This window comes from Tasmannia lanceolata, unplaced genomic scaffold (genome assembly GCF_043159265.1).
Source record: "Tasmannia lanceolata isolate RefF3 unplaced genomic scaffold, GAP_Taslan_0.1 ptg000004l, whole genome shotgun sequence".
NCBI classification, from domain to species: Eukaryota; Viridiplantae; Streptophyta; class Magnoliopsida; order Canellales; family Winteraceae; genus Tasmannia; species Tasmannia lanceolata.
This window is the reverse complement of record NW_027518681.1, coordinates 4,262,548-4,275,949: the sequence shown is the minus strand read 5'-3', so window position 1 is coordinate 4,275,949 and position 13,402 is coordinate 4,262,548.

Below are 13,402 nucleotides of genomic sequence, written 5' to 3'. Positions count from 1 at the left end.
TTTGGGGCACAACCTATTTATGTTGTGTTCCATCACATGGACGGTTTGGATCAACCTATGACGTGGTCCGTACAGTTCTTTGTCGGCCCGTGCATCGCACGGGTTTTTTACTAGTATATAAGTAAAGCGGAATCCTCTACACCGTGGTGCTGCCACGTGTCAGCCCCTCCTCCATCCCGCAATTTTAAAAAGCATCTATTATACCGAAGAAAGCTATTAAATCTCCTATTAAAAGCTATTAAATATCCTATTATATCTCTTTCTCTCTCCTATATCGTCTACATTGAAAATTAGTGGTATACGTCTCTTCAACTGATATAGATCGCTGATTTACCTCTTCAAATGGATATAGATTGCTGATATCTTTCCATAAATATAGTGCCATTTTTTATTTCTATAAATATAACGTCTGTTTTTATAAAACAGGTCTTCATTAGGAGACATTTGATCCCTAAATAAGTGCAATCAAAATGGTATACGTCTCTTCAACTGGATATAGATTATTGATTTCTTTCCATAAATTGGCAAAAAATGGACTGTGATCGATGAAATAATAAATCAACAACTGGTATTCAATGCTACAAATTGGAGGGTTAGGATCGTGGAATGGGAGACGATTTTTACGCATGGCCTATCCATAGTAGCAAATAAAAAGTACCTCCAATTTCACGCTTTAAGCCGTGGTGCTACCATGTGGCACACCCACTATATACGCAACTTTTGTGTATAGCCAGGTTTCACCTCTACGTTTGCATTAAATAGCTAATAACACCCCTTTAATTTTGCAGATAAATCCTCCAAAAATCTCTCTTTCCTTTAATTAGGCATTAATACTCCTTTAATTGATAAAACCTCCAAAATCTCTCTTTACTAAAAGAAGAATGTGAAAAGGCTTTTGTGAGTGCTCAACGTGGCCTTCTTTATATTTTTTTCGATTTCCTTTGATATTTCGGAATTTTTTGGATTTTCTAATAAAAGAAGAATACGAAAAGGCTTCTCTTGACTAAAACGTTTATCTTCAAAACATTTCTTCTTCCACCCCACAATTTATTAGTGGATTATAGCCTTCTTAAACACCCCCTAAATCCCTTAAAATCACCAACAAATTTTCCCCCTCAATTTTCCTCTCCCTTTGCATTGTAACTTTTTGTTCTACTCTTCCGGTGAGAAGAAACAAACTGGCAACAATACAAGGTGCAATGTATGTTCGTTTTAAATTTCCTTTCATTTATGTTTTGAGACAATTCTGATGTGATATTTGATTTATTTGTTTTGATGAAGGCATGGTTTATTCTCCAAATTTTATGGTTTCTATTGGTTTATTCTCCATAATTTTTCCCTTATACCTTTTAACTCCACAGTATGTTATGTGATATTGGGTTTTGAATTGGAATTGTACAATTTTTCCGTAAAGTTATATGGCTAAGATATTCACTTCTGCAGTTGCATAATCTGTTGGAGATGAGGAAGCATCAATAAGTGTTGGACAAATTAGATGTTGTCCAGTAGGGTCTGATATATGGCTTGATTGAATCCAGAAATTAGAAATGTAAATAAATCAGTACTTAGCTTTTGTAGAAAACGTTTCTGTAAAACAGATCGAGAAGAAGAAGGCTGAGTCGTGCCACTAGTCACTCTCCTTAAGAATCGTATCCGCCCCCTACCGGTGCAAACCGGGATCCGCGAACCGATGCTCCAAGATAAAACAGCCAAAGTTGGCTCCAGTCCACGTGCACTCGCTGACTGGTCCACCCAGAATCACCGTAGAACTGTGCTCAGATCAGAACGGAGGAAAGGAAGAAGACAAGCAGAAACTTTGATGTTTTTTCTGTAAAAAACTATATCCTCCAATGGTGTTGTTCTCTTCTTTTTATAGATGAGAATATGACTGTTGGAGGATAATTAATCACCATTAAAAGACCAAAACGTTTATCTTTTAATCACCATTAAAAGACAAAAAATGTTTCTCTCTTAATCACCATTAAAAGACAAAAAAACGTTTCTCTTTTAATCACCATTAAAGACAAAAAAACGTTTCTCTCTTAATCACCATTAAAAGACAAAAAACGTTTCTCTTTTAATCACCATTAAAAGACGAAAACGTATCTCTCTTAATTACCATTAAAAGATAAAAACGTTTCTCTTTTAATCACCATTAAAAGACGAAAACGTTTCTCTTAATTACCATTAAAAGACATAAACGTTTCTCTCTTAATTACCATTAAAAGACAAAAACGGTTTTGGTTTTGAAAACACACCACAAGCACACTCACCAAGGTCTTGGGTTCAAGTCCCCACATATGCAAAAGTCTTTTGCTTTAAAACAAGAGAGGGAAACATAATTTGAATCTTCCCTCCAAAATTTTTTTTAAACAAAAAGAAAAAGCATCTTTGACTTTTCAAATCTTTTTATTATTTTGTTTTAAAAATTCTAACAATCCCCCACAAGATTCAAAATACAGTTGAAAATTGAAAACGGAAGTATCTGAGCACATTAGAAAATAGAGTGGATTCATACCGGTGTCTTTTGGACTTCAACCGATATTTAGGATAAACAGATTACGTTACCGAGTACGGGTAGAGTTAGACTCCTTCAACCTTTCCTCGTGGGTGTAACTGACTAACCTGTTATCCACACTCTACATTCGATTCCTTGGTGATTCATTCACAGTTTTTGAACATTTTGGCCTTGTTCCCCTCTTGGTTCTCATGAATGTTCTAGAGAATTACTCGTTAAATTCTCATAGGAAGCGGCCTTACCTCCACATTCACTTAGGTCAGTCATCAAGTATGCACTTGTGGACCCCGATCCTGAGGACGGTTGCCGAGGGGCGCGAGATCCCTCCTGCGATCCTCTAAGATCTCCACAATGTGAAGGAGAGCTCTGCCAAGGAACTCTCGAAACTGATGCCACCCTCACAGCATAGCTCGAGTGGCGATATAAAAAAGAAAGAGATATGTCTCGATCCGGAACCGAGGTTCGAAACCGAGACATACCTGAAATAAACTCAGAGTCACCATCCATGGATGCGCCATGGAACCAAAACAAATGCTCTGTTTGCAATGGATAACCAGAGATACAAAAGGTCCGTGCCTGGTGACGAATGGAGAAGGTCCGAAGAGCGCCCCCAATTCGCCCGAGTGCGAACACTTGGTCTCTTATGCCATTTATTTATTAACTTCGAAGAGTTTCGGGCAAAAATCATGTGAAATGGGAATAATCCTCAGGAATCGTCTACCTAAACATGCATTTCATGAGGATAAGCATACAAAATGAAATGAAAAAATGTGTCACCTAAGCAAAGCTAGGTTATGAGTGACATACCTAACTGGTGTCTAAGTTCTGGTGGACGAACACATGCATGCTACAGGTAAAGGTATAGGTCTGCACAAGAAAGTAAGAGAACATAGCAAAATAAACGATGACTACACAACAAATCCTAAGATTCTAAATGATTAGCCCGAGTCCTCGGATGGTCTGATATTCATCCAAAGAAGCCTACGTATCACCGCCTCCACGAGAATCAAGGCAACGTAGTTCTTCGCACTTATTCTAAACTATGATGCCTAAGACACCTAGACCTCTATCTTAGACTCGATCTAAAAGACCGGACTAATTATTAAAGCTTCTTGAACGATTATTTAAATTCCAGTGAATTGTGAATTTTAGGACACCCTATATGCCCTAACTAAATGCAGGTTAGCCCTAAGCTAATGCAGGTGGTTCCTACAGCCTACGTGTAACTAGGCTGTATGCCCTAAGGAAAATAATAGGATTGCTAACGTATCCAAGACCTAGTCATCAGTCGGCGATGTGAATCGCCAACTGACCGGACGGAGGCACTCCTAGCTAGGACAAACTCCTAACTCTAACACAAACACACAACAAGCACACAACAAAAGACAAACTCCTAACTCTAAAACTCTCTATCTAGGACAAAGTCCTAACTTTAGAGGAAGATCTTTTTGAAAAAAAAACAATATTTTGGAAGGTTTTTATATTTTTTTAAAAGGGTTAAAAGATTTATTTACAAAGTTTGGCTGGACTTGGGATGAAGATCCCAAGCTGCACTACGTACCTCTTAGAAGAGGATCAAGCCAACGTAGTTCGAAACGAACTCTCTACCTATCAAACACTTACAGCAAATCAACTATTTTTTCTGTTTTAAGTTTCTAATGTTTTTGAGATTTTTAATGATTTCAATGCTTATAGATTTTAAAATTTCTGATGTTTTCACCCTTTTGGTCAAAGACCGGAGGGAAAATACCAAACAACACACTAGGGACAAACCCTAGAGCTAAAAGGAGAAACTAGGCTCTAATAATACCATTATAAGAGCAAATGAGTCAAAGACTCTCTAGTAAGAGTAACTGATAACACTGAAAATCAGATAACAGAGTCAAAGACTCTCTAATGACTGCAAAAGGAAAGGCGAGTCAAAGACTCTCTAATAAATCCAACTGAAAGTACAAATGAGTCAAAAAAAAAAAAAACTCTCTAAGAAAACTGTGAAAGAGATAAATGAGTCAAAGACTCTCTAATAACATCACCAAAGAAATAAATGGTTCAAAGATTCTCTGAAAGAAATGGAAATACGATTCAAAGACTCTCTAAGAGAGACTAAAACACGAGTCAAAGACTCCACTGACAACAACTAAAGGATATACGAGTCAAAGACTCTCTAAAAGAAAAGGACACACGAATTTGCACATTTGGCAGAGGTAAAACACCCAGCCGGGCCGGACAGCTACCTAGCCCTAGGTTGCAACAAATGTGCTACCCAATACCCATAAGGATAGGGGTATGTTGCCAAGCCGAGTAGGGTGTTCTCCCAAAATCAAACGATGCACAGAGAGGAGGACTAACGAGAGAATGAGACCGGGCGGGTCTCCCAAACACACACAAAGATGGGCTCTAAGTAATCTTATCATTGCTCTTGCAAAGGGGGAAGCAAGGCTAAGACAACTAATTGAGAGGATTCTACAAATAAGGCCAAGCAGGCCTTCTAAAGGCTAATTACTTAAAAAGCCAAGACAGATGACTCCCTAATAACATCAATAAAGATCAAATGAGTCAAAGACGCCCTTGATATCATCATCACACAAACGAATGATTCAAAGGCTTTCTAAATGAGGCAAGGCATGCCTTCTATGGGTACACCTTTTATCAAAATCAAAGCAACCTCCTTGAGGTTAAGCTAAAAAAGAGGCGTGCCTCCAAAAGATGATCGCCTAACGAGACAAAGTATGTCTTCTAGTATAGGTTCTAGTATCTAAAGAAGTCTAAAAGAAATCTAGAAGACTGTGTTAGTCTAATCAAAATAGAGAAGAAAAAGGCTACCAGGTAATCTCAAATTTCCATTCAATTATTATAAAAAAACAAATCAAGTATTAGCAAAGTATGATTTACAACTAAAGAGTGTACAATCTGTAAGAATAGCAATCATAAAATGATAAACAACATTAATTAGTCCAGACCAGCCGCTGGATAGCCTAATAAAGTAAAAACAATATCAAACACTTCAATGCCAACCACAAACCCCAATAAAGGGGACTCCAATGAAATCAGATGATGCCAAAGTAATCATCTGATATCATATACACATGATAATATTTCTAATCCCGCCTTGAAATCAGACAGTACTCATGTCGATAATATCGAATAGAGTAGTCATCTGATTTCCTTCTTTCCTAAAACAGGTATATATGGCACAACATGACATTTGAATTTATCTGAATATATTTTAAACTGAATATGTACAGAAACTGTGTTGAAACAGTGAGCTGAAACATAAAAAATTCCATTGAAACCATGAGCTGAAACATTGACAGGATTATGCTAAATACATGCAGAAAGTCAGCTAATACTATCAAAAATAAAGTAAAATTGAATTGTGCCACAACTGGGAGCATTTTAATGAACAGATTTGTGTCCGAATTGGGGCCAAAACAGAAACAGATTTGGGGCTAAAAGTTGGGCTCAAACAGGGGCCAAAATGAGTAAAAATTGTGCTCAAATGTAGACAAATTCTGTGTGAAAATTGGGCATGAAATGGAGTTAAATCTATATTGAAACGGGGCTGGTTTTTATCCAAAACAGGGGAGCAGATTTTGGGTACAGAAACTTTCAGATTTTGCGAACCAAATCTGTGCAAGAATTAGGACAGATTTCATGGGCTAAACTGGGTAAAAATTGGGACAGATTCATGCTTAAAAATGGGACAGATTTATGTTTAAAACCTGGACAGATTCGTGGGTAAAATTTATGTTGAAATAGTAGGCTGAAATGGATGAAAACTGGGCTCAACAAGGGGCTGAAGTAGGTGGACAGAATTATGCCAGAATTGGGGTCAAAACAGAAATAGATTTTGTATGCGTGAACCTGTGCTGTACAAAGATAGAATTGTGTGTGCTTGCACTGTGTTAAACAAAGACAAATTTATGAGCAGAATTTGTATACATGAATTTGTGCTAAATCAGGGACAGATTTGGCTTTGTGACAGTAAAATGGCCATTGAAGTAAATTGTTATGGGCATCAATATGATTCAAAACCAATAGAGGGCTGCTATGGTTATCCAATTTAACCAAACTCTCAATTATAAAGTGTACAAACTTAAGGGACAGCAGCTATGCTTCAAAGCAAAATAAATCTGGTTTTTATATAAAAAACATATTTCAAGGACAGCAGCCCTATTGGATATCCTAAAACTGACAATTTGGTATCGAATCCCATAGATCTACACACTGTTTAATCCAATTATAGTAAAAAAAACGATTTTCTACATTTGTAGGAAGAAATAGCCTCACAAACCTAGAAACTTCGAAGGATGAGTTATGCCAAAACAGGAGGTGATTCATTCAAACAAAGATCAAGACAATAAAGTTCATACATCTGTGGGACAGAAATTATGCAGTGATGAACATCAATCGTATGCACTTTAAGTCATCTAAAATTACAACTCCAAAGCATACAAGCTGTAGAACAGCAACTATATTGTGCTAGGAAACAATATATACTTCCATCCCAACACACAATCATAACCATATAACATTTAACCTGTTGAGATAGCACTTAAACAAGTTTAAGCAGCCATTATGCTTCTATCCAGGTCCAAAGTCTTAACAGTTAAGTGCATTTTGATAGTGAAGCAGCAGCTATGCGCTTTTGAAACAAGTGAAGATCACAAATGTGAACTGATCAGTTAATAAAATCGACACTATGGCTAGTTTATATCCAAAGTCCAATGATACTTAATGAAAGAACCTATTAAGAAATGCAATTACCCAAGTGTGATAGGACTGTATCACAGATGAATTAAAATATGTATCATCCTATCTCAACCATCCAAACATCATGTGATTCTATCCAGGTTCTGTCATCAAAGCTCATTTTAAAACTAAAGAAAATATGCAGACATCATCGTCAATTAAATTCACACAAACTTACATACTTGAGAACAAGAAATACCCTTTCCTTATACCAGATGAGATGGACCAAAATAATGTTTTCAGATTATACGTTTCCACTCAATTTCAAGATTTATAAGAATATGGTAGAGCCTTAACCAACAAAGGATAGCTCCTTTCCAACATGAACATACATATCCACATAACATATGTACCTACACACAGTTATATGCACATGTTCACACACAGTTACACAATCAGCCATATGTATTCACACAATACAAAAATCCAACCAATCTTCTTTTCTTTTGATGATTAGATGTCAAAAGATTCAAATAATTTTCATAAAAGAGATGAGCCAAATAAAATAGAAAAGGAATAGGCATTAGAGTGTAATCGAACAGAACATGATTATTATAATATCTCTTCTCAAAGAAACAGATAGACAGATTCTCTTTATTACCTATGGGATTCGGGAATTTTGATTAAGAGCATAACCGGTCCCTTGAATTTCCAGACTTAAATGGTAAAACAACATAACACCATAGACTAGCAAAAAGGGCATGATTTTCATTCATTTTAGCAGTTATTTAACCTGATCCAAATCCAAACAACCTCCCTATTGTTGAAAAGCATTTCTTCAATCAAAATATTTTCCAAAATGTAAAATGCGAAGTCCAAAATAAAAAACCCACACACAATGACATAACAGTATTTTTTTTTTAAATCAAATAATTCAATCAAGAGAAAGAAAATTAACAAGGGAAGAAAGGAAACTATCTTGAAATGATATTGCCTTTTGATTGTCGCTTTTTCTCAATGAAATTTTAACACTTAAATTCCATAATAAAGATAAAAATCATGGCTTTAAATGTTTACAATGTCAACAAAAGAGATTAAACCTTCTCAGATAACTAAACAAATAAATTGAACATATACTTCTTATCTTTTCATATTTTGAAGACTTAACAATCACTTTAATCATAATAGAAGAACTAGATCACTATTTTTTTTTTACAACAGAACATCTTCATTGAATAGTAATTCCAAACATATAATGAGAAAACAAAAGTGTAATAAATAACCATGCATTGCCATAACTTGCTGAGCTAGATAAAAAAAAAACTATACACATCAAAGAAAAGATCAGCTATGAAATTCAAGTATAATTCCGTTCTCTTCTACGCAGGATCAAACAAATCAAAACACTAAAAATTAGCTAAGGCATTTCACACACGATTTAAAGCATCACTAACTCTAGAAAATTTCACAACTGACTACTGACATAATTCAAACACTCATGAGGCCATTCTAGAAGAATAAAGAAACAACCTGCTTCTAAAATTAATATATTTTGATTTTGAAGCAACATATAAATACTATATCTACAGATCGAATATCCAGCATTCCAAATAGATTTAGAACTTTAAGAAATTTCAAAAAATAAACACAAGACATTCAGATCTAAACGATGAGATTTTAGGAACTTATAGTATATGATTCACACTATATATATATATAAAGAAAATCAAGCAAGGGATGAAACAGAGTACAGAATCAAAGAGAAATACCTTTCACTAGGTTTTTATACCCGCGGCTTGAAATATCAGCTTGAATTCCTTTGGAATAAGCTTGATGATCCCACTAGAAGCTTATAGAGTGCAGAGAATCTTGCAAATTTGATGATTTTCAGAGAAAATTGCTAGAAGAGATGAGCAACACTCCAGGAACAATCGTATCTGCTGATTGCTTGAATCTGAGCTTAAGAATGTAAAAAAAAAATCTGAAATTTTAAGCTTCAACAGCTAGGATTTAAACTTGAGAATGATCGAATCCAAATATAAAAATGCTCAGATCTGGAGTCTCAGCTAGGGTTTAAAGCTCTAGGATGATAGATCTAGAGTTTTTAATCACAGATCTAAAGCTTTAGAGGTTGAAAATGAAAAAGTAAGGAAAGTAAGAATTAATAATGAAGGAAAAAGAAGACATGGCCGGAGATCCACCGGAAAATGGCCGGAATATGAAAATGATCAGAAAAATGGCCGATGTAAGATCAGAGAAGATGACTAAAATGATTAGGTTTTCGAGGATTTAGGGATTTCTATCTCTAAAAAAAAAAGAACTCTAGATCTGAAAATGAGAAAGGATCTTAGGGTTTTGTGCTTGAAATAGTAAAAGAAAAAAGAAAAATAAAAGCAGCTAAGGTAATACGGAAGGAGAGCAAGATGATCGGATCGTTGACTAGCCGAAAAACTCGTCGGAGGTTCGTCGGAGAAGATGAAAAGAGGGAACAAGAGTTAGGGAATTTGGGGAAAAAGAAATCTCTCGCTCTCTCTCCTTTACGAAAATGAAATTTTTTTTCTTTTTTTTTTCGTTGATTTTCTTATATATAAAAATACAGCCGTTGATATTGGCACTCCTAAATTTATAAGCGCACAAAAAAATGATGGGCGCGCGAATCAAGCGTGGCCCAGACGGGATTATGTACCCCCTTCCTTCAAAAAAAATAATACTTCTATCTCCTTTTCCCCACGGACAACCCCTACCCTGATTAATTCAACCCCCTTCTGAACACTGATACTATGGTCTTCTCCTGGCTCGTTCGCTAAGCAAACATGCTCGGATTTTGACAAAATTTTGCAGAGACCTTGCTGGGACTCTAATCTAGCCTAGGGTGAAGTTTGGGACCCTACTTAGCTGAATTGATGTGGTTTCGCACAATCATGGGAGGTTAAGGGTACGGTCAAAATGGGGTGTCTACAGCACTGCAAGTAACATACCACCCAATACAGGTTATGATCTGATTAAGAGTCTATAACTCATCCTCTCTCATTTGCAGTGAACACTATCTTTCATCATTTTGCATCTAGGAGTAGGGGGTGATAGTGTTAACAAACCATCTGGTGACTTGTTAGTACCCATTGAACCAAATTCCAGGGATCTCCTTTCACATTGGTTGGGTGTCAATCATTAATGGTTCATGCCACGAGTTTTAACCCAATTCCTTGCGATGTCTCATAAACCACCTTGTTTATTTGTGGCTTTGTCAGAGGATCTGCCAGATTCCTCTCCGACCTTACAAAGTCGAGTGCTATTGTTCCCTCACTCAAGTATTGCTTTACCAAATTATGCCTCAGGCGTATATGCCTTCTTTTGCCATTATAGGTCTTACTTTTGGCCTTGGCTAAAGCAGCTTGACTATCACAGTGTAAAGACACTGAGGGAACCGGCCTTGGCCATAAAGGCACATCTGCCATAAAATTCCTGAGCCATTCGGCTTCAGCTCCTGCTAGGGCTAAGGCTATAAATTCTGCTTCCATAGTGGAACTTGTACTGCAAGTTTGTTTAACCGATTTCCAAGAAATCGCACCACCACCAAGGGTGAATACATATCCACTGGTAGACACTGAATCTCTTGAATCAGAGATCCAATTCGCATTACTATAGCCTTCTAAGACAGCAGGATACCCCTTAAAATGCAGTCCAAAGTTTATTGTACCCTTTAGGTACCTTAACAACCTAGTCAAAGCCTGCCAGTGTTCATGTCCTGGTCTATGAGTGTGTTGACTAGGTTTTCCAACTGCTAGAGCAATGTCAGGTCTAGTACAGTTCATCAAATATGACACTGAACCTATAATCCTTGAGTATTCCTTTTGGGATACCAACTCACCTTTGTTTTTCTTTAGGTGTACCTGACAATCTAAAGGTGTCTTTGCAGGTGAACTATCATATTGTCCAAATTTCCTTAGAATGCTCTCTACATAATGAGACTGAGACAATATTATTTCATTTTCTTTTCTAATGATCTACATCCCTAAGATTACATCAGCCTCACCCATATCTTTGGTTTCAAAATTTGACATTAAAAATCTCTTAGTAGATTTTACTATGTCCAAATTAGTACCAATAATTAGTATATCATCTACATATACACAAAGTATTACACCTTTATCCCCATTAAACTTACTATAAACACATTTGTCGGATTCATTTATCTTATACCCATTTGTAATTAAGACACTATCAAATTTGTCATTCCACTGTTTAGGTGCTTGTTTCAAACCATACAGTGACTTAATTAGTTTACAAACTTTGTTTTCATGACCAGACACAATGAATCCTTCAGGTTGTTTAATGTAAATTTCTTCTTCTAAATCTCCATTTAAGAAAGCTGTTTTTACATCCATTTGATGTATTACCAATTTATGAATAGAAGCTATAGCTAATAATATCCTAATGGTGGACAACCTAGCAACAGGAGAATAGGTATCAAAATAATCTATCTCATTTTTCTGTCTAAAGCCTTTAGCTACTAGTCTTGCTTTAAACTTGTCAATTGTCCCATCAGGTTTTAGCTTCTTTTTAAATATCCACTTGCTATCTAGTGCTTTTGTTCTAGGTGGAAGGTCCACTAGTTACCAAGTGTGATTTTCTATTATGGAATCTAATTCACTTTTAATAGCTTCTTTCCAAAATACAGCATCTGGAGATGTTACAGCTTCAGAGTAAGTTACAGGATCTTTATCTATTAGATAGGTGAACATCCCATCTCCTAGATTTGTTTCTTTTCTTTGTCTTTTACTTCTTCTGAGTTCTTGAAACTCAGAATCCAATTCCTTTTCAGTTTCAGGTTGATTTCTTGAATCATTACTAAGTTCTTTAGGAATTTCTTTCTTCATAGGGAAGTGATGTTCAAAGAACTCAACATCCCTAGATTCAATTATAGTGTTATATTCAAGGATATTTTCAACTGATTTCAAAACTAGAAATCTGTAGGCTGTACTATTTTGAGCATATCCTATGAATACACAATCACATGTTTTAGGTCCTAGTTTTCTTTTCTTAGGTTCTGGTATTCCAACCTTAGCCAAACAACCCCAAACTTTCAAATGAGATAAACTAGGCATTTTGTTATGCCAGAGATCATATGATATTTGACCCTTTTTCTTTGGAGGTATCCTGTTATATATATAACAAGCTGAAAGAAGTGCTTCCCCCCACAAGTTCAAGGGTAAACCAGAACTTATCAACATAGCATTAAACATATCCTTTAATGTTCTGTTCATTCGTTCTGCTATACCATTTGATTCAGGTTGGTACGGGGCTGTGGTTTCATGGATAATACCATTATCATCACAGAACTTAGTTATAGAGTATTTTGTACCTCTATCTGTTCTAAGTCTTTTAATTCTTCTATCTAACTGATTTTCCACTTCATTTTTATATTTGATAAAGGCTTGTTCAGCCTCATCTTTAGTTCTAAGAAGATATACTTTAGTGTATCTAGAGTAATCATCTATAAAGGTCACATAGTACCTTTTACCTCATCTAGATTTGTTTCTTTTCTTTTCTTCGGTTTCAGATTCTTAGACCCATCATTCTTAGTCTCAACAATGTTTGCCTTAGAGGTATACTCTTTGGCATTTTGTTGCTTATCTTTTAGTCTGTTTTTTCTCTTCGATTTTAATCCGAACAACTACTTGGTCTAATGTCCATTCTTTTGTCTTGTGTTTCATTCCGATTTTAAAATCTTTCCAAGACAAAGGCAGTTTCTCAATAAGAGAACCAGCCACGAATGTGTCAGGTAACTTCATACCTTCCTGTAGACACCCCATTTTGACTAAGCCCTAAACCTTCCCGGCTCGTGCCAAATCCATCCGAATCTCAGCATTGGGGTCCCAAACTTCACTTTAAGCTTGATTAAGGCTTTATTTTAATCTCTGCAAAATTTCATCGAGATCGGAGTTCGTTTGCTTGGCAAACGGCCTGAATTGGTGTGTGCCGTGCAAAGAGAGGGTGGCCCACTAAAATTTCATTTTCTCCTAAAAACCTTGTATTTTAGGAAAAATCCAAGTCAAATCAAGCCCCTAAATACCCATGAATACATTTTTAGAAGCCTTAAAACCTCGGAAATGCCCCGGCAAAGTTTCAGAAAAATCCGACAAAAAAATTCGGAAAAGACAAGTGGAGTTTGTACAGTTATCAAAATGTGGG